Raw genomic sequence first — 8,467 nt, forward strand, 5'->3', positions numbered from 1 at the left:
GAAGAGGTGGAGGTTGACGACCCTTCCACCGATATCCCCGAGCTTGCCAGCCTTGCCGTCGTCCATTTGGGGCAAGATGAAGAAGGGACTTCCCTGAACTTAGGAGAGTCCTCCTCGGCGCCTAGCCCTTCGACCTCGATGCGTCGACCCAAACCTCAAACCTCGTGGTGGATGCGGGGACCCTGCTCGAGGGATAGGTGTTGGAGCTGCCGATTGCCAGGCCATTTATGGCCCGACTGCCCAGAGGATCCCTTGATCGCCTTTTGTACGGGCTGCGGTTGGGCCTTTGAGACGGTCCGTACCTGCCCCCGATGCGCCCCGAAGTATTGGGCCAACCAGGGCCTCCCGCAGCCCCCTCGGCCAGCGGAACTGGATTGGACAAGGGATCTCCCAACTCCCGGGATCTGGGCATACCAAAGAATTAGGAGTCCGGCGGAGAATGCTCAAAGGCGCCTCTGGTGGGCCGCCAATCGAGGGCGAGTACTGGCTCGACGAACGGCTCCACTTGAAGGACCATCCGCAGAGGGACCCCAAGGAATGTCAGCCCAAGGATCCACTACGCCAGGGTCATCTCCAAGAGTGCCACCACGACATTAACGAGTTTTTTTTTTTTCGTGTTGTTCTGTTATTATCATACTCTTTTATTTTTTTTTTCTCTTTCCTCTATGGAAAAACTGATTCGTCCCAAGTTCCTAAGTACTACCAATTTCAATTTCTTTTTTTTTGCTGTATGTGCGTTTTCCCACCTAGGGCTCGCCTAAGATATTTAGAGTATTTTCTTTTGTAATGTAAATGCACATATTAAAACCTTAAAACTCCACCATTAATCGTTTTCCTCGTTCTTTCCTTCTTTCCTGAACCCTTGCCAGTTGGGAACTCTCCGGCTTCAGTTTTAGGGAGGGGGAGTGTGACGAGATACCCGCACGTCAGATAATTGTCGCCATGCCCTGCCTTCTCCTTGCTTTCGTAAAAGGGAGGGGCAGGCGCCACCTGTGTGACCCCGCGATCATTACGCGTAATGGGTTCGATCGCGGGTCGATAGGGGGTCGATCCGCGCACGCGCGACGGTAACCATCTCGCGTGCCACTGTCCCCCGAGTTACTCGTAATTTGGGATTCCTTAAGCCCGGACGTGCTCCCAGTTTCTTTTTTTGTGTCTCTTTTCTTCGTCGCCGAGACACCCTTTTTCGGTAAGGGCATTGCCCTGTAGTTGATTGCCTAGAGGTGATAGTGAGTGGTGAATGCATGAATCCGTGGAGCTGGGACTAGCAGCATCGCAGCAGGCGTAGCTGTCAATCTGGCGGTGGAGGACACGCACGGGAGCATGCTACACAACCTATTTTGTTCCTATCACCTAAATAGCCCTATATTCCAGGTAAACCTGGTTTCTTCGTAGAAGAAATCAAGACCTATTATTCGTCTTTGTCCTATTTCTTTTCTCGAGTTTCGTCAGGCGCGGGTAGCCGTTCCGCGTTCGGCTGCGCGACAATCCCTCCAATCGGGAGGGACGTATTAGTCCGAACATTGATTCTCTTTCTTTTTATCGATTATTAGTATTATGACGTAATTCTTTCGGGGTCAGTTTGGAAAGTAGTAAGTCGGTGTAACGGGCCGCGAATCGCGTAGGGAACCCCTTTAGTATTTCGAGAATACACATTAAGGCGGGGGTAGTCCCTCGTCAGAGGACAGCGGTGTCGAGCTTCCTCGGAGCCCCCCCCCCGACGCATACCTGTGCAAATCGCACTGCCCTAGCCGCACCCCATATTATTTTCGGATTTTTCATGTGAAGCGTCTTGGTCCACACCTCGAAATAACCTCAAGCCGGTCAGCCGCGGAGGGTCATAGATACGGATCACGCAAGCTGGCGCCCAACCCCCCCCCCCCCCCGTAAACTGTTTATGTGGCGGGATCTCAGTTTTGTCACGGGATATGTCAGATCGATGACAAAATTATACCATTAGCTTTATCATCGTAATGAGCCTGAGGGAATACCCTATTGTAACTATAACACGTTTGCAGATCCGTACCAAAAATAAAATAAGCTGTATCTCTTTTGCCTCAGAAACTAGTCGTTTACTTATTTTATTACCCGGCCAATAACTCCCTCCGTGTGCCTTGTGCGTCGGTTCTGGTCACTGCCTATCCCCTGGCAAACCAAGGCCCATAAGTAATACTTTTCGCTTTCAAGTAATAACCTTAGCGAGAACACTTAATTGGCCAGGCCGCGAAATACGACGTTACAACACATATCGGCTGCACTGAACAAACCATTCGGTGGACCGTTTATGATTGCGAAGAAGTTATCGGAGACAGTTGTAGAATTGTCTGATTTGGCAGGAAACGTCACTGGCAAAATGTCTACGGCAGACATCAAGCCATACAAGCCTGAGCTACCGCAAGAGTAAACCCAGACTGAAGTGCATCACTGCACGCTTGGGCGTGGCAGCGAAAAACGAACTCGTGTTCGGGCGCTTTCGGTTTCGGGTCGAAACCTCCGTTACGGAGGGGGGTATGTAACGAAGTTCCCCGTTACGTATACGAGATACCGAATAAAGAACATAAAAGCTACCGAACAGTGGATATTATTAATCCCTACGTTACCGACTCGTGAGATAGGCTCACGAGTGGATTATAGCTAACGTCAAGGATAGACCCCGTTGACAGGCAGAGGCCCGGATGAAAAGACCGGCGCTCCAGTAAACGATGTCCAGGTTGTCCTGAGAAGTAAGGCAGGGCCATGCCAAACAACCCAGGCAACCTGAGATAAGGAGAAGCGGCCTCGGGGAGTCCTAAAACAATGACAGTGTCTATAAGTCCCCACGAGGAGGGGAAATAGAACATCGAGTCTGGCTTGAACGCTGGTTACGCGCGTCAAGCAGGCTGCGCGAATGTCGTGCGCAGACTGCCATAGCAGGCAGTCGGAACGCGACCATGGGACTGTGCTGATGTGTCCGTGCGTGCTGGTGAGCGCGTGACGCGGCACTCAGACATCCATGGGTCGGTTCGCGTACGTGAGGCGTGTGCTATAGGCCAGCCTGCACGTACATCACGACTGGATACCGGCCAATGCATAGTGGGTTGTGCAGGGGCGTAGTTAGCCCGTTGGAATGTGTCCCGGTGCCCTCCGTAATCCCATAGGCTTGCGCTATGGCTGGACGGGCCGTGAACATTGCCTCCGTGGTGGTCCGCTCCTGGCAAAACGCTATGCTCTGGCAATTGATACCGCATGTTCCCGCACTCCTCACCACCACCTGTGTGTGTGGGTGGTGAGGGAGAAATGTATGCCCCTCAGCAGGCAGGTCTGCGAGGCTCGGACTTCCGTAAGGAACCCTCCCCTCTCTCCACGACCTAGCATACTGAGCGACCCTGGCTACCGCTACCGTCCATATGCATGGCCGCAGGGCCGTATAAGATGCATAGAGAATGGGGTCGAAGGACCCAATTGATAACGTAGGGTTGTTGGCCACCCAACTGACCAACTGGCGCCCTGATACCGATAGAAAAGGACGGGCGAAGGTAATGGGAAAACCCGTAGTGTGAGTGGCCCCTCGCACTGACGGGAATAACGTTACAAATGATTCAATTATATTATAATTACAATTCTAATCATATATCCCCCATTTATTCACGCAGTTTTCGATTAATTTGAATTGTGCGCGCGCATTTGAGCGGCTGCTCGTTTGTATGTGCCGGCCATTTTACTTCCGGTAGCCACATGCCTAACCAAATTCTGATATCTTTTCGATAAAATATCTCTGAATTAAGCATGGCATGGTCCACTTTTGGGAATATCAATGAAATGCTTATGATTTCTTCTTGAAATCAAATATATTTTGAATGATCACTCCCGTTTTTCTGAAAAGATATCATAAGATTACCAGTGACATACCAGTGGACTCCTATAAGAGACGTGTTAAAAATGTGACTTTTTAAGTATTCTTTTTTTAACATTTTGCTTGGTAACCGGGTCTAAAATTTTGAGAGGAAATTTCTTTCATCTCAATGAATAACCTCTCAAAGTTTCTCTTCTAGGTCTCGTTTTTCAATCCACTGCTGAGCCACCTTAACCGAAAACCATATAGCAGACAGTTCAGCTAGGCAGATATCCGATAGGCCGCATAGATTTAGTTTGTAGGTGAGGTTACGTTTAGAACCAATGATAGCTGCCCCAACATAATAATTACCATTGGCTGTAAGGAATTTAGACCCATTAGTATAAAATATTTCATAAAAGTGACCGTAATCCATGTCAAGGAGGTTCATGCAGTTATTGAAAACGGAATTGGGAGTTTTGGATTTTCTACATTTAATGCCAATATCCGTGTTCACATCAAAAGCCGATCTCGATGAGAGTCCCATTGTCATGAACTCCGGGATTATTGGAAATTTTGGGATATGGCGGAACCATTTGTTAAGGCCCTTGTAAATGTTATAATAATGTGGGATGTACCTATCAGAGCATAGGGTTACGTGAAATGGAGTTATCCATATTTTTGAGACAGAGAATAGTTGGATGGTTATTAATTCGTAGTCTTAAAAGAAGGAATTTATTAGTTCTAATGTCAGTTATTGCTTTGATGTCAAGTGCCGAACCCAGGTACCAAACTATGTTATTAGGGGCCGAGATATTTAGTCCTAACATTTTCTTTAATAATGAAAAGATGAAGCTATTATATCTATTAGCGATAGACTGGTTGGTAGGATTTAAAAAGACAGTCGAACCCCATTCAATCACGGGTCTAATAAATGATTTAAGTATTCTCAGTAGCGATAGAGGGTGACTGCCGCATCTGTAGTGGGTAAGCTATAATCAGCGTTGCCAAGTCCGCCATGTTGGAAGATACTACGCTGTATAGTTTGTTGGCGAGAATTGAATATACCACGCAAAATGTATAGTAAGTGTGATTCACAGAGAAGAAACGAAGTATAGTGTTTTAGGTATAATAAGCTCTCAGTGCTTTCGGACGTGTTTTGGCCATTAATCTTGCGTCGCGGCGTTGTGTTAGTTGTGTAATTAGAATCAGAGGGGCGAGGGAATTTCTAGGGAGTTTGTACGTAGCTGTCAAATGGTGCGATTAACCCTCGATTTTATATCATCAACAAAAATAATATTTTCGGAAAACGATTGTGGAAAAGAAGGAAGGATTTTAATAAATAACAGAGAAGAAAATATAGATGAGTATAAATTAATAAAAAAAATGAAAATTATTGTGAATTTTTAAGAAAATATACTTTGTGGTTATTTTTTTTTTTTTTGTTACAGTTGAAATCCGGTTATGATGACTTTCAATTAAGGAAAAAAGTAATTACAGACCAATAAATGAAAAAGTATTAATACATTAAGCATTTCTGTACGGCCCAGTCATTTCAATAATTGTGACTTAATGTTATAATAGTGAATGTGTAAGCGATTAGTGCATATACAACAAACTCTTATTGTAAATTTAATAATCTTGTATGACAATGTTTTAATTGCTATTATTTTAAATTAAAGCTAGTTTAATTAACATATTTTTATTTCATCCCTTTCTCAAAATTCTAAACACACATGGTAATTACCTATTCTTGTAGTAGTCATATATTCGTTAAATTACATACAAAATTACAACTGTTTTATATTTGTAAAGCATAGCTGTTTGTTGCAATGATTTTTATTATTCAATGTGAGACAAATCGCATTTTGTTTAGGCAAATGTCTTATTTATCCGCCACATCCTTCCATATTTTATGTAACATTTATTTGCCTTGTTACTTCTTTCTTTTAGTTTTCAAAATATACGATTAATTTTTTGCTATTTTTATATACATTCAGATATAGCTATTCTATTGACTAATTAATCTTATAAATGTCAAGATGATTGGTAAACCATTGTTCTATTAAAGTTGAAGAATGGACACTTGAATTATTTTACTTATAATGTTTGGCATCTCTTCCATAGGATATCTTCTCTTTAAATTTGAGAGGATGTTGTTCTCCAATACATTTAAGGATACTGCTGAATTTATCTTGCTTTTAGCTTCAAATAATTCACATTTGGATATTCTTCCTCATTATATAATACATATTTTGTTAGTCCTATTTGTTTGTGAAATTTATCTGTTCTAAAACCTTAATTAATCCAGTTACTAGATATATAATATATCATTTTCAAAGAATTGATATCTTTCTATCAATCTTAACAATATCATAATAGATGTAATGAAATATGTATTCTATATTCAAAATAGATATCCATGCGTGTAGTTGGAAAACTATTTAAAGCTGAAAACAAGATGAACTCAGCAGTATACATATACCTTTTAAAGAACTTTATCTTCACAAATATTATCAGAACATATCTCGCAGAAAAGTTGCCAAATTTTAATAGCATCATTCAAATGTCCATTTTACAAATTAAACAAGATAATGGTTTAACAATCATTTCAACAATTACAAAAATAATTGCAGATCAGCAGTATTATTAGATCTGTGTGTATGTATAAATGATTAGAAAATTAATGTTATATGATATAGACTGGAAGAAAATAGTGCAACGGAGCCAAATAAATGTCGCATAAGATATGGAAGGATGTGGCGGATAAATAAGACATTTACCTAAACAAAATGCGATTTGTCTCACATTGAATAATAAAAATCATTGCAACAAACAGCTATGCTTTACAAATATAAAACAGTTGTAATTTTGTATGTAATTTAACGAATATATGACTACTACAAGAATAGGTAATTACCATGTGTGTTTAGAATTTTGAGAAAGGGATGAAATAAAAATATGTTAATTAAACTAGCTTTAATTTAAAATAATAGCAATTAAAACATTGTCATACAAGATTATTAAATTTACAATAAGAGTTTGTTGTATATGCATTAATCGCTTACACATTCACTATTATAACATTAAGTCACAATTATTGAAATGACTGGGCCATACAGAGAAGTGCTTCATGTTTTAATACTTTTTCATTTATTAGTCTATAATTACTTTTTTCCTTAATTGAAAGTCATCATAACCGGATTTCAACTGTAACAAAAATAAAATAACCACAAAGTATATTTTCTTAAAAATTCACAATAATTTTCATTTTTTTTTTATTAGTTTATACTCATCTGATATATTTTGTCTTCTCTGTTAATTATTAAAATCCTTCCTTCTTTTCCACAATCGTTTTCCGAAAATATTATTTTTGTTGATGATATAAAATTGAGGGTTAATCGCGCCATTTGACAGCTACGGACAAACTCCCTAGAAATCCCTTCGCCCCTCTGATTCTAACTTCCCCTCGCCAAGACTCAAGATTAATGGCCAAAACGTAATATCCCGCAAGGAAAGAAACTGTAGCGTAGGATCCCGCAGTGAACAGAAACTATAGCGTAGGATCCCGCAGGGAACAGAAACTGTAGCGTCGTATCCTAAGGATACTACGCTATAGGAAAATTATACTACGGTAGTATAATTATACTACACTTGGCAACGCTGGCCATAATATCATATTGTATAGTCTTTTGTATTTAGAGAAAACAAATTTCAACTGAGCATTCCAAGTAAGCCTTTCATCAAGAATAATTCCTAAAAACTTATGTTGTTTCTTAAATGTTATAGAGCCAAAATTATAGTTAATCTGCGTTATCCTATTGACAGATTTTTTCCTGGTAAAGTGTATAAGAGCCGATTTGTTGCTGGATATATTGAGGTCCAAGTCGGACAAGTAGCAATGCAGGCTATTAAGAGAGCTAGATAGCTTGTGAACAGCGTCTGTAATATTGAGACTTTGGTTAAATAGTACAATGTCGTCAGCGAATTGTATAAGAGTGCATTCGTTTTGAACATAAGAAGAGATCCTAGATAGATAAATATTGAATAAAAGAGGGCTTAAAGCCGAACCTTGTGGTAAACCTCGTTATGAAGTGCCTCTACTAATATTTACATTATTAATGTAGAATTCAGTTTTTCTATTGACTAGAGAGCCGTAGACAAATTTTTGGATGGCTATGGGAAGTTGAATGTCCCTTAAAATGTGTACTAGTTTTGTAGGGTTAATTTTATCGAAAGCCGATTCAATATCCAAGAATAATGAGACCAGGTTGGATTTTTCAATAAAGGCTTTGTAGATGTTCGATGTTAAAATGACAAGATTATCCAGACATGAATTGTTGGCTCTGAATCCGAACTGGCAAGGGGGAATTATGTTATTTAGTTCTATATATGAAGCAATCTTTTTCCCTAAGAGTTTCTCAAACACTTTCCTCAAACTATTTTGTAGGGAATTGGGTCTAAATTTCTCAGAATTGTTCTTTTTTAGTAATATAGTATAACTGGAGTTCCAATCTACAGGAAAGTGTCCCGAATTTAGTATGACGTTGAATATGTTTAAAAGAATAGTCTTAATTTTAGTTGGCAAACTTTTAATAATGACATTATTTATTAAGTCTGGCCCAGGAGATGACTTATCCTTTAGTTTAGCTATCA

Source organism: Prorops nasuta, unplaced genomic scaffold (genome assembly GCF_024137725.1).
Source record: "Prorops nasuta isolate Cenicafe-Biocafe unplaced genomic scaffold, Cenicafe_Pnas_1.2 PNAS00024, whole genome shotgun sequence".
In the NCBI taxonomy this organism is placed as follows: Eukaryota; Metazoa; Arthropoda; class Insecta; order Hymenoptera; family Bethylidae; genus Prorops; species Prorops nasuta.